Source organism: Salvelinus fontinalis, chromosome 38 (assembly GCF_029448725.1).
Source record: "Salvelinus fontinalis isolate EN_2023a chromosome 38, ASM2944872v1, whole genome shotgun sequence".
Classification (NCBI taxonomy): Eukaryota; Metazoa; Chordata; class Actinopteri; order Salmoniformes; family Salmonidae; genus Salvelinus; species Salvelinus fontinalis.
This window is the reverse complement of record NC_074702.1, coordinates 9714852-9733594: the sequence shown is the minus strand read 5'-3', so window position 1 is coordinate 9733594 and position 18743 is coordinate 9714852.

Sequence of the window (18743 nt, the reverse complement as noted above, 5' to 3'; positions counted from 1 at the left end):
TGCGGGGAGGTGGAATAACCCGCACTGGGCTATGCACCCGTACAGGAGACACCGTGCGCTCTACTGCGTAACATGGTGTCTGCCCGTACTCCCGCTCTCCACTGTTAGCCTGGGAAGTGGGCGCAGGTCTCCTACCTGCCCTCGGCCCACTACCTCTTAGCCCACCCCCAAGAAATTTTTGGGTAGTACTTGCGGGCTTCCAGCCTTGCTTCCGTGCTGCCTCCTCATAACGTCGCCTCTCCGCTTTAGATGCCTCCAGCTCCGCCTTGGAACGGCGACACTCCTCTGGCTCTGCCCAGGGTCCTTTACCGTCCAGGATCTCTTCCCATGTCCAATCCTCCTTTTCCCACTGCTGCTGTCGTTGCTGTCCGTTAACCCGCTGCTTGATCTGGGTTTGGTGGGTGATTCTGTAACGGTCGTCTTTTGGACAGTTAGTAGACCAAGGCGCAGCGGGTGATGAATACATAATACTTTATTGTAAGACGAAGACAGACACGAAAACACTTGACTAAATATACAAAATAACAAAACGAACTAGACAGACCTAAACTACGAACTTACATGAAACGAAGAACACATGAACAGGAACGACCGAAAGAACGAGACAGTACCATGTGGTGCAAAGAACACAGACACAGCGACAATCACCCACAAACAAACAGTGAGAACAACCTACCTTAATATGACTCTTAATTAGAGGAAAACGCAAAACACCTGCCTCTAATTAAGAGCCATACCAGGCAACCCAAAACCAACATAGAAACAGAAAACATAGACTGCCCACCCAAAACTCACGCCCTGACCATCACACACATACAAAACAACAGAAAACAGGTCAGGAACGTGACATTCGCCTAAAATGACATACCCAAATCTAACTGCCTGTAGGTCAGGACCTGAAGCAAGGATATGCATATTCTTGGTACCATTTGAAAGGAAACATGTTGAAGTTTGTGGAAATGTGAAATGAATGTAGGAGAATATAACACAATAGAGCTGTTAAAAGATTATACGAAGAAAAATAAAAACATTTGGTATATTTATTTGTTCCATCTTTGAACTGCAAGAGAAATGCCATCATTTATTATTCCAGCCCAGGCACAATTTAGATTTGAGCTATTAGAGGGCAGCAGTGTATGTGTTAGGTTTTAGACTTATCCAATGAGCCATTGCATTTCTGTTCAACATTTTGTATCAAGACTGCTCAAATGTGCCTAATTGGTTTATTAATAACTTTTCAAGTTCATAACTGTGCACTCTCATCAAACAATAGCATGGTATTATTTCACTGTAATAGCTACTGTAAATTAGAGTTAGTGCAGTTAGATTAACAAGAACTTAAGATTTCTGCCAATATCAGATAAGTCTAGGTCCTGGGAAATGTTCTTGTTACTTAAAACCTCATGCTAATCGCATTAGCCTACGTTAGCTCAACAGTCCCGTTGGGGACCCACCTATCCTGTAGAGGATAGCCTGGAGACTCCATCCACCCCAAGAGCATCGACATGGCACAGAGGGGCAGAAGGAACAAACAGAGGCTGGGGGAGAGGACGAAGACAGAAAGAGAGAGGGGGGGGGGGGAGAACGGAGAGAAAATGAGAAAGAGAGAAAAGGGGGGCAAAAAGGGGGAGCGATAGAGAGAGAAAGGTGGGACACAAGATTAATAGAGAAGGAAAGTATGAAGAGAAAGAGCGAGTCAATAATATAAACAAATAGACAGAGAAACAGTCAGACAAACAGAAATTACAAGTGTGAGAGAACAACAAATCAAATGTATTTATAAAGCCCTTCTTACATCAGCTGATGTCTCAAAGTGCAGTACAGAAACCCAGCCTAAAACCCCAAACAGCAAGCAATGCAGGTGTAGAAGCACGGTGGCTAGGAAAAACTCCCTAGAAAGGCCAGAACCTAGGATGAAACCTAGAGAGGAACCAGGCTATGAGGGGTGGCCAGTTCTCTTCTGGCTATGCCAGGTGGAGATTATAACAGAACATGGCCAAGATGTTCAAATGTTCATAAATGACCAGCATGGTCAAATAATAGTATATCAGTTCAGACTTACAGTACATATACTATAATATTACCGATTACTATCCCCATGGTTACCCACCTGATGCCAGTCTGAACTGGAGCAGGTGTGCCCCTCCCGGCCACACCCTCGCCCTCAGGCTGACACACCTGGACATGGAGGACAATGATGGCTGCGAGAACGACGCCCTGGAGGTCAGTGTGAAGGCTTAAAGGTAATTATTTATATATACACTATATGACTGATAGGAGGTGCTGTGTTGAAGCCTCCATCTTGGCACTTGGTTATTTTGTCCTTTAAACATGAAATTGAAATACTGTAGAATTCCATTCATTCATATAGAGTACTGCTTCCTCTGGGGAGTGCCATTATGGCCGACAGGTAGCTTCAAGCCTCTCATTGGCCAGTACATAGCATCAACAATCCATTGGTTAATGTCAGGTGTCAGTGATTCTACGATATTTACTGTAATGTAACATACTTTGAGATATGGCATTAAGTTGTCTAGTATTCCTTTTCTTAGGGTGGGAAGTGGAGGGATATTAGATCTCACAATTAGAAATCCTAATGTGTCCATGTGTTTTTTTTTTAAACAGGATAGAAGTTTCCTATTCTCTCATCCTTCTGTTAGATCTTTGCAGATGGAATGCAGATAGCTATTCAATGTGGTGAAATGTCGTTTGAGGACCTTGACTCTACCGTCAATCCCTCACTCCTCTCCTCCGTGGAGGGCTGCCTCTCTCTCATTCCACTCTGATTACTCCAACAACAAGAGACACACTGGCTTCAGAGGGTTTTGCAAGGTGAGGAGGAGAAAGGAAGCATTGTTTCATCGAGCATTGTTGTATTTCTCTTAGACTATGATGACATTTTTAGTTGTTGTTGTTGCGTTACCTCACGTGACCATTCGTTGGTACCTTAGTCAGACCTCTGTTGTCTTTCTGACAGATTTTAATGAGTGTGAGGAGGACCCAGATAATGGATGTACCCAGTTCTGCCACAACTGCATTGGAGGCTACCTCTGCTCCTGTCGCCTTGGTTACTACCTGGACACAGACGGACACACCTGCACAGGTATGGAGAGCCAGAGACAAGAGAGAGAGCGAGAGAGAGAGATGGGCAAAGAGAGACAGGAAGGGACAGGGAAAGAGGAAGTGAAAGACAGAATGAGCAGAGGAGAGCAAGAAGGAGAAGCACTAAGGGGAAATGGAAACAAAGAGAGACTGATGAAGAATTCTGTATTATGATGATGATGATGCCAATTGTAATAATGAGAAAGATGCGATGGCGTTACTACTTGTTGCTCATACAGCTACCGACTTCATGATACAACACCATCCCTCTATGATAATGATGATGATGACAATGAGGGTCATGTTATTAATCATACGTCTCTACCACAGTGAGTTGCACTGAGGACCTGTCCGGCTCGCTGCGTGATGTGATATCCAGTTCATTTCGGCCCGGCCCGTATGCTGAGCATGAACACTGCTCCTACATCCTGTCAGTAGAGGACAACCTGGAGCTGCTCCTACACTTCACTGGGGAGTTTGATGTGGAGCAGCCAACCCGGACAGGAAGATCACGTCAGTAACTCAACCCACTCAAGTGACGCACCCCTCCTAGGGACGGCATGAAAGAGCACCAGTAAGCCAGTGACTCAGCCCCTGTAATAGGGTTAGAGTCAGAGAATCCCAGTGGAGAGAGGGGAACCGGCCAGGCAGAGACAGCAAGGGTGGTTCGTTGCTCCAGAGCCTTTCCGTTCACCTTCACACTCCTGGGCCAGACTACACTCAATCATATGACTTACTGAAGAGATAAGTCTTCAGTAAAGACTTAAAGGTTGAGACCGAGTCTGCGTCTCTCACATGGATAGGCAGACTATTCCATAAAAATGGAGATCTATAGGAGAAAGCCCTGCCTCCAGCTGTTTGCTTAGAAATTCTAGGGACAATTAGGAGGCCTGCGTCTTGTGACCGTAGCGTACGTGTAGGTATGTACGGCAGGACCAACTCGGAAAGATAGGTAGGAGCAAGCCCATGTAACGCTTTATAGGTTAACAGTAAAACTTTGAAATCAGCCCTTGCCTTAACCTGTTTGGGCTGCAGGGGCAGTATTGAGTAGCCAGATAAAAGGTGCCCATTTCAAACGGCCTCATACTCAATTCTTGCTCGTACAATATGCATATTATTATTACTATTGGATAGAAAACACTCTCTATTTTCTAAAACCGTTTGAATTATATCTGTGAGTCAAACAGAACTAATTTGGCACAAACTTCCTGACCAGGAAGTGGAAAGTCTGAAATCGAGGCTCTGTTCTACTTCCTGCCTATAAATGGGCATGATACGTATTAGTATACGTGCACTTCATAGACCTTCCCCTGGATGTCAAGAGGCGGTGAGAGAAGAAATTTAGTGTTTATCTTGGTCTGAAGTGGAATACAAGCTCTTTGTATGACGTGTCCCCCATGTCTTGTTTTCTGGAGAGCGCGTCAAGGGACCTGGATTTGCCTTCTGTTTAGCTGCCGTTATAGGTGACTAATATCTCCGGCTTTGATTTTATTTGATACATGTGACCATATCATTATAAAGTGTGTTTTTTCAATATAGTTTCATCAGATTATTTCAAAAAATTCGGGAGTTTTGCCGTGTTCCGTTCTCTTCCGTTTGTTGACATGGAGAGATTCGCGCCACTTGGCTAGTGTGCTTGCTAATTCAAGAGGGAAAATGGACGTTCTAAATCCAAACAACGATTGTTCCCGACAAAGGACCCCTTGTCCAACATTCTGATGGAAGATCAGCAAAAGTAAGAAACATTTTATGATGCTATTTCATATATCTGTCGTACATGTGAACTAGTCGCCGGTGCCCAACTTTGGGGTACTCTAGCTATACCGAAGCTGGATGTCGTAATGAAGTTATTTTTTAGAATTCTAACACTGCGATTTCATTAAGAACTAATGGATCTATAATTTCCTATACAACATGTATTTTTTAGTTATGTTTATGAATAGCTATTTGGTCAGAATATGTGTGTCAGAAAAAGTGTCAGAAAAATATCGTTGCTGTTTAGACGTTGTGGAAAAAGTAGCTACGATAGCAACATGTATAACCACTGATTTCAGCTCTAAATATGCACATTTTCGAACAAAACATAAGTGTATGTATAACCTGATGTTATAGGACTGTCATCTGATGAAGAATATCAAGGTTAGTCAAAAATTATATATCTTTTACTGGTTTGTTACGATCGCTAAATTTTACTGCTGGGAAATGGCTTGTCTTTCTGGCTATTGTGGTAAGCTAATATAACGCTATATTGTGTTTTCGCTGTAAAACACTTAATACATCGGAAATATTGGCTGGAATCACAAGATGCCTGTCTTTCATTTGCTGTACACTATGTATTTTTCAGAAATGTTTTATGATGAGTAATTAGGTATTTGACGTTGGTGTCAAATACCTAATTACTCATCATAAAACATTTCTGAAAAATACATAGTGTACAGCAAATGAAAGACAGGCATCTTGTGATGTCAGACAACATTTCCAATTTATTAAGTGTTTTACAGCGAAAACAAAATGTAGCGTTATATTAGCTTAGCACAATAGCCAGAAACACTTGGGCGCCGGCAACTACGACAGATATATGAAATAACATCATAAATTGGGTCTTACTTTTGCTGATCTTTCATCAGAATGTTGAACAAGGTGTCCTTTGTCCAGATGAGTCGTTGTTTGGATTCAGAATGGCAACTTTCTCTCTCCATTTAGCAAGCGCGCTAGCCGGGTTGCACGGATCTTTCCATGTAAACAAACGGAAGAGAACGGAACACGGCAAAACTCCCAATTTTTTTTAAATAATCTGATGAAACTATATTGAAAAAACATACTTTACGATGATATGGTGACATGTATCAAATAAAATCAAAGCCGGAAATAATAGTCGCCTATAACGTCAGCAAAACAAAAGGCAACCCCACTGTCCAAATCGCGTTCTTCAGAGTACCCGGAAATGGGGTACACGTCATTCCAAGAGGATTTATTCCTTCCCAGATCAAGATAATCACCTCATTTCTTCTCTCACAGCCTTATTGACACCCAGAGGAAGGTGTATGACGTGCATGTATACTAATAGCTCTTGTGCCCATTTATAGGCAGGAAGAGGAAGAGAGCATCGATTTCAGACTTTGAACTTCCGGGTCAGGAAAAGTGCTGCAGAATGAGTTCTGTTTCACTCAGAGAAATAATTCAAACGGTTTTAGAAACTAGAGAGTGTTTTCTATCCAATAGTAATAATAATATGCATATTGTACGAGCAAGAATTGATTACGAGGCAGTTTAATTTGGGAACAAATTTTTACAAAGTCGAAATAGCGCCCCCCTATTGAGAAAAGGTTTTAATGGGGAAAACCGGTTGAAGATTTCTGTCGGCTGAATGAGCGACACCAGTTGAGCATTCCTACAGCATTTCCTTCCAGAAGCCATGAGAAAGTTGTCCGGCTGCGGCGACTGTGCGGGGGAGATTTATACTACTATCTGTACTTACTGGTGGCACAGACACTGTTTCATCCTTTCCTACACTGAAATTACCCTTGCCTAACGATTGCGTCTGAAGCTGGGATTGCAGCACAGCTATCCTCGCCGTAAGGCGATCGTTCTCCTGTATATTATAAGTACAGCGACTGCAATTAGAAGGCATCATGTTAATGTTACTACTTATCTTCGGCTGTTGAAGGTGCTGACGAACCATGTCCAGATAAAGCGTCCGGAGTGAAAAAGTTGAATGAGGGAAAAAAGTTGTGAGGGAAAAAACAAAAATATAAACGGAAAGTAAAAAGTAAAAACCGTAAAGTTGTCAGCTAGCAAAGTAAGGTTGGCAACAAAACGCACAGCAACACGTGTGCAAGTTCAATGACAGCACGCGCAGAATGACAGATTTTTACCTTAACAGCTCGGGAATTCGATACAGCAACCTTTCGGTTACTTGCCCAACGCTTTAACCACAAGGCTACTTGCCGCCCCAAAGCATAAGAAAGCATTATCATTCATTATTATTATCATTCTTCCAAGATGGCATAGCAGTCAGACGTCCTTTGTCCTCATCTTGTCCCGTGTATATATATATTTACATCTTTTCTTCGCATATCTTTTTATATTTTTTTCTTCTAAAAACTCAACTTCAAAACACTCTCCTGCAACCCGCCTCACCAATAAAAAATAAAAAAATAAAGTATTATCCACCTCAAATCTGAAATCCACAACAGAAGCTAGCCAGAAGCTAGCCAGTTCACTGGCTAATGTTAGTATTCAGCTAACCACGGTTGGCGGTCGTCAGTGTAAAGGGTTGCATCAATCAAATCTGGTATCAGGATAAAATGTGATTCAGAATCACCGAATATACTTTAAGTATTTATTTAACACAAGTGATAAATGATAAATGCAATTTTCGTATATACGGGTTCACTGTATCACCACGCAGGGTAAAGCAGAGAACTGACTGAAATAGTACAGACATCTTCTTTTATACTGTGACAGAGGTAGTTCCAACTTTAGAGTTGGCCTGTCACAGTAGAGGCTTAGTGTGGTTTAAACTTGCTAGCCTATCGGTGGTGCCCAGGCTGGTCCCAGCCCTACAGCACTCAGGATTCAGATGTCCGGAATGGAGTTTGTGAAGATTGAGCTGAGTTGTCGGTTTCTACACATTCCTCAGTTCCTGTTTTCTTGTTATTCAGCATTTTTCCATCTTGTCTCAACCTTCTGGTTAGCACAGTCGACACCCTAGATTAACAACAGCTTTTCTGCAGTCACGCTATGTTTTGTGATTAACATGTCCTATTTCTATACGGCATATATTTTTGTTAAAAAAAGAACAAAACCATCCTTCACATCAGCTATCCTTTAGCTCGAAAAGCTATCGCCAGTTTTGTACAACGCGACTCAGACCAGAGCATACCGAACCTATTTTCTCTCCATATCCTCGGATTTCTACTGCAAGCTCTGGACATTTACACCTGGATCTTGCAGCTAGCTATGTGCTATCCGAGTGACTATTGGCTTACGTCGGTCCTGGGGCAAACATCAATTATTCTGGAGCTAGCCAGCTGAAGAGTTCCATCAGCCACTCCTGGGCTACAATCACCTATCCGGACCCGTTTTACTGCCGATGCGGAGCCCCACCGGGCCTTCACGACTGGACTACCAACGTTATCTGCCCGAGGGAGTTATCCAACTGGCACCTCCATCGCGACGTAACCTGAATGCCCATCTGCGGCCCGCTAATCGTTAGCCGTCTTATCGGCTGCTATCTGAATAGGTCTATCGGACAATTTTCTTGGGTCACTATAACTATATCTATTTTGCCAATTGGATTGGTCCCCTCTACCACACGGAACCCCACTAATCTACCGATGGAAACGCACGAGGTGGCTAAAAACAGACCTCCATCCTCTGTCAGCTTGCTACCCATGGCCCGGCTAGCTGTCTGAATCGCCGTGACCCCAACCAACCTCACTACTCACTGGACCCTTATGATCACTCGGCTAAGCATGCCTCTCCTTAATGTCAATATGCCTTGTCCATTGCTGTTCTGGTTAGTGTTTATTGGCTTATTTCACTGTAGAGCCTCTAGCCCTGCTCATCCAACCTTTCAGTTCCACCACCCACACATGCGATGACATCACCTGGTTTCAATTATGTTTCTAGAGACAATATCTCTCTCATCACTCAATGCCTAGGTTTACCTCCACTGTATTCACATCCTACCATACCTTTGTCTGTACATTATATCTTGAAGCTATTTTATCGCTCCCAGAAACCTGCTCCTTTTACTCTCTGTTCCGGATGTCCTAGACCACTAATTCTCATAGCTTTTAGCCGTACCCTTATCATACTCCTCTGTTCCTCTGGTGATGTAGAGGTGAATCCAGGCCCTGCAGTGCCTAGCTACACTCCTATTCCCCAGGCGCTCTCTTTTGATGACTTCTGTAACCATAATAGCCTTGGTTTCATGCATGTTAACATTAGAAGCCTTCTCCCTAACTTTGTTTTATTCACTGCTTTAGCACACTCTGCCAACCCGGATGTCCTAGCCGTGTCTGAATCCTGGCTTAGGAAGACCACTAAAAACTCTGAAATCTCCATCCCTAACTACAACATTTTCAGACAAGATAGAACGGCCAAAGGGGGTGGTGTTGCAATCTACTGCAGAGATAGCCTGCAGAGTTCTGTCCTACTATCCAGGTCTGTACCCAAACAATTTGAACTTCTACTTTTAAAAATCCACCTCTATAAAAACAAGTCTCTCACCGTTGCCGCCTGCTATAAACCACCCTCTCCCCCCAGCTGTGCTCTGGACACCATATATGAACTGATTGCCCCCCATTTATCTTCAGAGCTTGTGATGCTAGGTGACATAAACTGGGACATGCTTAACACCCCAGCCATCCTACAATCTAAGCTTGATGCCCTCAATCTCACACAAATTATCAATGAACCTACCAGGTACCACCCCAAAGCCGTAAACACGGGCACCCTCATAGATATCATCCTAACCAACTTGCCCTCTAAATACACCTCTGCTGTTTTCAACCAAGATCTTAGCGATCACTGCCTCATTGCCTGCATCCGTAATGGGTCAGCGGTCAAACGACCTCCGCTCATCACTGTCAAACGCTCTCTGAAACACTTCAGCGAGCAGGCCTTTCTAATCGACCTGGCCCAGGTATCCTGGAAGGATATTGACCTCATCCCGTCAGTAGAGGATGCCTGTTTTTTTTTTTTTTAAATGCCTTCCTCACCATCTTAAATAAGCATGCCCCATTCAAGAAATTTAGAACCTCTCTCCCGGATCCGGGATCCTCCTCATCAAAAAAGCTGACTAGCATAGCCTAGCCTAACGGGACAGGGATATAATATAATATAATTTTCATGAAATCACAAGTCCAATGCAGCAAATGAAAGATAAACATCTTGTGAATCCAGCCATCATTTCCGATTTTTAAAATGTTTTACAGCGAAAACACTATGTATTTCTATTAGCTAACCACAATTGCCAAACACACAACCGCATATTTTCACCATGTTTCCACCGCATAGGTAGCTTTCACAAAACCGACAAAATAGAGATAAAATTTGTCACTAACCAAGAAACAACTTCATCAGATGACAGTCTTATAACATGTTATACAATACATTTATGTTTTGTTCGAATGTGCAAATTTGAGGTATAAATCATAGTTTTACATTGCAGCCACCATCAAAAATAGCACCAAAGCAGCCAGAATAATTAGAGAGCAACGTGAAATACATCAATACTCATCATAAAACATTTATGAAAAATACATGGTATACAGCAAATGAAAGATATACATCTTGTGAATCCAGCCAATATTTCCGATTTTTTTTAAAGTGTTTTACAGCGAAAACACAATATAGAATTATATTAGCTTACCACAATAGCCAAACACACAAACGCATTTATTCACTGCAAAGGTAGCTTTCACAAAAACCAGCAAAAGATATCAAATGAATCACTAACGTTTGGACAACTTCATCAGATGACAGTCTTATAACATGTTATACAATACATTTATGTTTTGTTCGAAAATGTGCATATTTATAGCTACAAATCCTGGTTATACATTGTCAATACGTAGCAACGATTCACCAGAATCTCCGGAAAAATTTTGGACACTCACCTAATCTGACCAAAGAACTCATCATAAACTTTACATAAAAATACTTGTTGTATGGCAAATGAAAGATACACTGGTTCTTCATGCAACCGCTGTGTTAGATTTAAAAAAATAATGCGTTATTGTGAGACAGCACTCACCAACACGGCAGAGAATAGGAGTCAACATTTTACACAGAAATACGAAATAACACCATAAATGTTTTCTTACTTTTGCTGAGCTTCCATCAGAATGTTGTACAGGGAGTCCTTGGTCCAGAATAAATCGTTGTTTGGTTTTAGAATGTCCATTCCTTCTGTCGAATTCGTGCCACAATGCTAGCCAAGGTTGCTAACATTCCCATCATCTCTTGGCGCAAAGAACGTATAATTCCAAAAGTCCCAATAAACGTTGAATAAACTGATAAAACTTGGTTGAAAAAACCTACTTTATGATGTTATTATCATATGTATCAAATAAAATCAGAGCCGGAGATATTCGCCGTGTATACCGAACGCTTTTCAGAAGACAATGTCGAGCTCCTTCGAAGACAAAGAAAATACCGGACCTGTCACTCCAAAAGCTCTTATTCGACCTCAGATCAAGCTAGACACCCCATTCCACCTTCCACTGCCTGTTGACATCTAGTGGAAGGCGTATGAAGTGCATACATATCGATAAATAAAAGCCAGTTGAATAGGCAGGCCCTGAAACAGAGCCTCGTTTTCAGATTTTTCACTTCCTGTATCGAAGTTTGCTGCCAAATGAGTTCTGTTTTACTCAAAGATATAATAATAATATGCATATTGTATGATCTAGAATAGAGTACGAGGCAGTTCAATTTGGGCACAATTTTTTCCAAAGTGAAAACAGCGCCCCCCCTATTGACAAGAAGTTTTAACCAACACAAAAACATCCTATGGCGTTCTGCATTAGCATCGAACAGCCCCCGTGATATGCAACTTTTCAGGGAAGTTAGAAACCAATATACACAGGCAGTTAGAAAAGCCAAGGCTAGCTTTTTCAAGGAGAAATTTGCTTCCTGCAACACAAACTCAAAAGTTCTGGGACACTGTAAAGTCCATGGAGAATAAGAACACCTCCTCCCAGCTGCCCAATGCACTGAGGATAGGAAACCCTGTCACCACCGATAAATCCACTATAATTGAGAATTTCAATAAGCATTTTTCTACGGCTGGCCATGCTTTCCACCTGGCTACCCCTACCCCGGTCAACAGCACTGCACCCCGCACAGCAACTCGCCCAAGCCTTCCATTTCTCCTTCTCCCAAATCCAGTCAGCTGATGATCTGAAAGAGCTGCAAAATCTGGACCCCTACAAATCAGCCGGGCTAGACAATCTGGACCCTTTTTCTCTAAAATTATCTGCCTAAATTGTTGCAACCCCTATTACTAGCATGTTCAACCTCTCTTTCGTGTCGTCTGAGATCCCAAAGATTGGAAAACAGCTGCCGTCATCCCCCTCTTCAAAGGGGGGGACACTCTTGACCCAAACTGCTACAGACCTATATCTATCCTACCCTGCCTTTCTAAGGTCTTTGAAAGCCAAGTCAACAAACAGATTACTGACCATTTCGAATCCCACCGCACCTTCTCTGTTATGCAATCTGGTTTCAGAGCTGGTCATGGGTGCACCTCAGCCACGCTCAAGGTCCTTAACGATATCTTAACCGCCATCGATAAGAAACAATACTGTGCAGCCGTATTCATTGACCTGGCCAAGGCTTTCGACTCTGTCAATCACCACATCCTCATCGGCAGACTCGATAGCCTTGGTTTCTCAAATGATTGCCTCGCCTGGTTCACCAACTACTTCTCTGATAGAATTCAGTGTGTCAAATCGGAGGGCCTGTTGTCCGGGCCTCTGGCAGTCTCTATGGGGGTGCCACAGGGTTCAATTCTTGGGCTGACTCTTCTCTGTATACATCAATGATGTCGCTCTTGCTGCTGGTGAGTCTCTGATCCACCTCTACGCAGACGACACCATTCTGTATACCTCTGGCCCTTCTTTGGACACTGTGTTAACAACCCTCCAGACGATTTTCAATGCCATACAACTCTCCTTCCGTGGCTTCCAACTGCTCTTAAATACAAGTAAAACTAAATGCATGCTCTTCAACCGATCGCTGCCTGCACCTGCCCGCCCATCCAGCATCACTACTCTGGACGGTTCTGACTTAGAATATGTGGACAACTACAAATACCTAGGTGTCTGGTTAGACTGTAAACTCTCCTTCCAGACTCACATCAAACATCTCCAATCCAAAGTTAAATCTAGAATTGGCTTCCTATTTCGCAACAAAGCCTCCTTCACTCATGCTGCCAAACATGCCCTCGTAAAACTGACCATCCTACCGATCCTCGACTTCGGCGATGTCATTTACAAAATAGCCTCCAATACCCTACTCAATAAATTGGATGCAGTCTATCACAGTGCCATCTGTTTTGTCACCAGAGCCCCATATACTACCCACCGCTGCCACCTGTATGCTCTCGTTGGCTGGCCCTTGCTTCATACTCGTCGCCAAACCCACTGGCTCCAGGTCATCTACAAGACCCTGCTAGGTAAAGTCCCCCCTTATCTCAGCTCACTGGTCACCATAGAAGCACCCACCTGTAGCACGCGCTCCAGCAGGTATATCTCTCTGGTCACCCCCAAGCCAATTCCTCCTTTGGCCGCCTCTCCTTCCAGTTCTCTGCTGCCAATGACTGGAACGAACTACAAAAATCTCAAACTGGAAACACTTATCTCCCTCACTAGCTTTAAGCACCGGCTGTCAGAGCAGCTCACAGATTACTGCACCTGTACATAGCCCATCTATAATTTAGCCCAAACAAATACCTCTTCCCCTACTGTATTTATTTATTTTGCTCCTTTGCACCCCATTATTTCTACTTTGCACATTCTTCCACTGCAAATCTACCATTCCAGTGTTTAACTTACTATATTGTATTTACTTCGCCACCATGGCCTTTCTTTTGCCTTTACCTCCCTTATCTCACCTAATTTGCTCACATTGTATATAGACTTATTTTTCTTCTGTGTTATTGACTGTATTTTTGTTTTACTCCATGTGTAACTCTGTGTTGTTGTATGTGTCGAACTGGTCGCAATTGTAAATGAGAACTTGTTCTCAACTTGCCTACCTGGTTAAATAAAGGTGAAATAAAAAAATAGGCCTACAGTGGTGGAAAAGGTACCCAATTGTCATACTTGAATAAAAGTAAAGATACCTTAATACATTTAGAAAATGACTCAAGTAAAAGTGAAAGTCACCCAGTAAAATACTACTTGAGTAAAAGTCTAAAAGTGTTTGGTTTTAAATATACTAAAGCATCAAAAGTAAATGTAATTGTTAAAATATACTTAGGTATCAAAAGTATAAATGTAAATAATTTCAAATTCCTTATATTAGTAAGCAAACCAGACGGCACGATTTGCTTGTTTTTTAAATTTACGGATAGCCAGGGGCACACTCCAACACTCATACAAACAAAGCATTTGTGCTTAGTTAGTGTCGTGGATAATCGTTTCAAAATATAACACTTACAAGAACTTGTGAAATCAATATAGGCTTTTAATACAAAATATCAGAAGCCGGGATGGTCCGCAGATCACACACTTTCCCAGAGCTGGTTCTGTATTTATACCCATACAGCATATGAGTCCATCCTACATGTAAATTAAGTTACTTCCCTTAGGTCATCTGCCACCATTATCTTTCATTTCAGGCTTCCTGCTTGTTTACGCCCAATAACGCCTGTATCCACTCTTGATTAGATTACAATGGTGGCAGGACCTCTCGTGTCCTAAAATTAATACATGTCTATCTTACCCTAAGCACTTATGGCCTTTACCCTAAGCACTTATGACCTTTCCTCTCTATTAATCCCCATAATGGTGTCCTGCTCTTTCCATAAATGCACTTTAAGTGTCACCTCCTCCTTTTTACCCTAAGCAGTTATGCACTTTAAAGCACTTATGCCTTCGGCCATTATACTATCTGTTTAATCTTTGGTTTCCTGTTTTTACCAGAGTGGCAAATGCACTCACGTGTTGCCTTCTCCTCTTGTAGTCTAATGTACACCTGTCTTTGCTCAATAGTGTCATATCTGTCTCTTATATGTCTAAGCACTTACTCCTACAAATCCCCCCTCTTGAGGCTAATTAGCCTCAAAAACTACACTAAAAGGACATATAGAGAGTGGAGGCCAATACCAAAGATGGGCAAAAAGATTATCAAATGTGAATAAAGCATATAGGTCAACTGGACCAAACATCTCCAAACGTTAATACAGATAGGAGTAAAAGATCCAATTGGAACATAAAAACATTTACAAAACCCAACTAGACCAAACATCTCCAAACTAACTTAGATACGAGTAAAAGATCTAGTCTGTAAAAAATAAAACACTTATCAATCATTATATTGTGAAGAATCAATGAGTATGTAGCCTAGCCTGAGGTTATCTCAGTTATGTGGAATAAAAATAATACAATGAATATCATAATAAAAGTAGCCTTCATGCAGTTTAAAAATAAAATTGACACGACATCATTCTAAAATCAAGCATTTCAACATGGTCCTCCCTTGCAGACACCTCTCTATCAAAGTAATATCAATGATACCAACCCTTGTTAGAGGATTTAGGACATGGTCCGTAGACACTTGTAACCGGAATACCCTCTGTTACCTAACATGTTTTTAAATGATCCTATTTTTAGAAGGCAAAACTAACTTTAATTAAAAGAAAATATATATATATTCATAGATATACATATCTAAAAAATTCAAACAAACATACAAAAACTCAAAGCATTAGGCTAAACAGATATGCTAAAAACTACATAGGAGCACAGTTCTCATCCTTACAGATACGACAATCTCCTCTTTGACACTTAGCACAGAAAAAAGGCTCTGGGTAATGGTCATGACCATCCTCACGAGTTTTTGTACACCACTTGCAATAGCGACGCAAATTACATTTTTTGTGGACATGTATGAGTAGACATTCATCTGAACTTGGTAATTTAACATATACAGGCAAACCATCCATACGAAAATCGTGGCACGCATAACCACCTCCCCGAATCACTCCATAGAGACAGTTTGGATTACCGAAGGGGCAGTCAAGAGGTCCTCCGACCGCATTCCAAGGCTTTTCATACTCGTTGGTATAATACTTGTTGGCCAGGGCTTCCAGGTACAGGATTAATTACCACAGGAGGGTCAGCTCTCCTTACAGACATCTGTTTAACTGTTGTCTGAACCACAAGGGATTTTACCAAGGGTAAAACACAACAAAATACAATACCCAGAGCCAATAACCCTCCTCCCAGCATGATGGCCATCCTAGCAAACACAGCTCCCCACTTTCCTAATGCTAGGTCCAACCAATCCCAAACATGAGAGTCAAACCCGGCATTAGCCTTTACTTCTGCTCGTAATCCTTTTAAGTTTGGCCATAGCAATAGCAAAGGATCCATTAGGTGCAGTGTTATTGGGAATAAAGGTGCAACAGTCATCTCCAAACATGACAGAAACTTCCCCCTTCTCCGCTAAGAGCCAGTTAACATGTTGAGGACAGAGGGCGCTGTTTTCACTTTGGGGGAAAATCGTGCCCAATTTAAATGGCCTCGTACTCAATTCTTGCTCGTACAATATGCATATTATTATTACTATTGGAAAGAAAACACTCTCTAGTTTCTAAAACCGTTTGAATTATATCCGTGAGTAAAACAGAACTCATTTTGCAGCAAACCTCCTGACAGGAAGTGGAAAATCTGAAATAGATGCTCTGTTCTAGGGCCTGCCTATAAATGTCCCTGATATTTATTAGTATACATGCACTTCATACGTCTTCCACTAGATGTCGACAGACAGTGAGAGAAGAAATGGAGTGTATAACTTGATCTGGGGTCGAATAAAAGCTCTCGGCATGACGTGTCACCAGTTTCCTGTTTTCTGGAGAGTGCGAGAAGGGACCTGGTATTTCCTTCTGAAAAGCTGTCGTTATAGACGACTAATATCTCCGGCTTTGATTTTATTTTATAAATGTGACAATATCATCGTAAAGTGTGTTTTTTCAATATAGTTTTCTTAGATTATTGAAATTTATTCGGGGCGTTAGGCGTGTTGTGTGACTTTGTTCAGGAAGGAGAGCTTCGCGCTACTTTGCTAGCTTTCCGTGCTAATTGACTGGAGAAGAGGACATTCTAAAACCAAACAACGATTGTTCTGGACAAAGGACCCCTTGTACAACATTCTGATGGAAGATCATCAAAAGTAGGACCCATTTTATGATGCTATTTCATATCTGTCGAACATGTGAAATAGTAGTTTGCGCCCAGATTTTGGGCACGCTCTCGCTATAACTAAGCTGGATGTCGTAATGAAGTTATTTTTAGAATTCTAACACGGCGATTGCATTAAGAACTAGTGTATCTATCATTTCCTATTCAACATGTATTTTCTAGTAACGTTTATGAATAGTTATTTGGTCAGAATAGTTGAGTGCCATAAAAATATCCGCACATTCTGGGAAAAAGATGCTACGTTAGCACAATGTATAACCACTGATTTCAGCTCTAAATATGCACATTTTCGAACAAAACATAAGTGTATGTATAAGATGTTATAGGACTGTCATCTGATGAAGGTTTATGAAGGTTAGTGAAAATTAATATCTTTTGCTGGTTTATTCTCTATCGCTAACGTGCCTATTGCTATCGCTAACGTGCCTTGATGAATGAATGCGGTAGTGTGTTAGGCTATTGTAGTAAGCTAATATAATGCTATATTGTGTTTTTGCTGTAAAACACTTAAAAAATCGGAAATATTGGCTGGATTCACAAGATGTTTGTCTTTCACCTGTCTGGCTCTGGCGTTCCGCCAGCGGAACTCCTCCCACATTCCACTGAAAAGGCAGAGCACGAAATTCAAAAGATATTTTTTAGAAATATTTCACTTTCACACATTACCAAGTCCAATACAGCAAATGAAAGATAAACATCTTGTGAATCCAGTCAACATGTCCGATTTTTTAAATGTTTTACAGCGAAAACACCACATATACACTGCTCAAAAAAATAAAGGGAACACTTAAACAACACAATGTAACTCCAAGTCAATCACACTTCTGTGAAATCAAACTGTCCACTTAGGAAGCAACACTGATTGACAATAAATTTCACATGCTGTTGTGCAAATGGAATAGACAAAAGATGGAAATTATAGGCAATTAGCAAGACACCCCCAAAAAAGGAGTGATTCTGCAGGTGGTGACCACAGACCACTTCTCAGTTTCTATGCTTCCTGGCTGATGTTCTGGTCACTTTTGAATGCTGGCGGTGCTCTCACTCTAGTGGTAGCACGAGACGGAGTCTACAACCCACACAAGTGGCTCAGGAAGTGCAGTTCATCCAGGATGGCACATCAATGCGAGCTGTGGCAAAAAGGTTTGCTGTGTCTGTCAGCGTAGTGTCCAGAGCATGGAGGCGCTACCAGGAGACAGGCCAGTACATCAGGAGACGTGGAGGAGGCCGTAGGAGGGCAACAACCCAGCAGCAGGACCGCTACCTCCGCCTTTGTGCAAGGAGGTGCACTGCCAGCGCCCTGCAAAATGACCGCCAGCAGGCCACAAATGTGCATGTGTCTGAGGGCACATGAGGGCCCGACGTCCACAGGTGGGGGTTGTGCTTACAGCCCAACACCGTGCAGGACGTTTGGCATTTGCCAGAGAACATCAAGATTGGCAAATTCGCCACTGGCGCCCTGTGCTTTTCACAGATGAAAGCAGGTTCACACTGAGCACATGAGCACATGTGACAGACGTGACAGAGTCTGGAGACGCCGTGGAGAACGTTCTGCTGCCTGCAACATCCTCCAGCATGACCGGTTTGGCGATGGGTCAGTCATGGTGTGGGGTGGCATTTCTTTGTGGGGCCGCACAGCCCTCCATGTGCTCGCCAGAGGTAGCCTGACTGCCAATAGGTACCGAGATGAGTTCCTCAGAC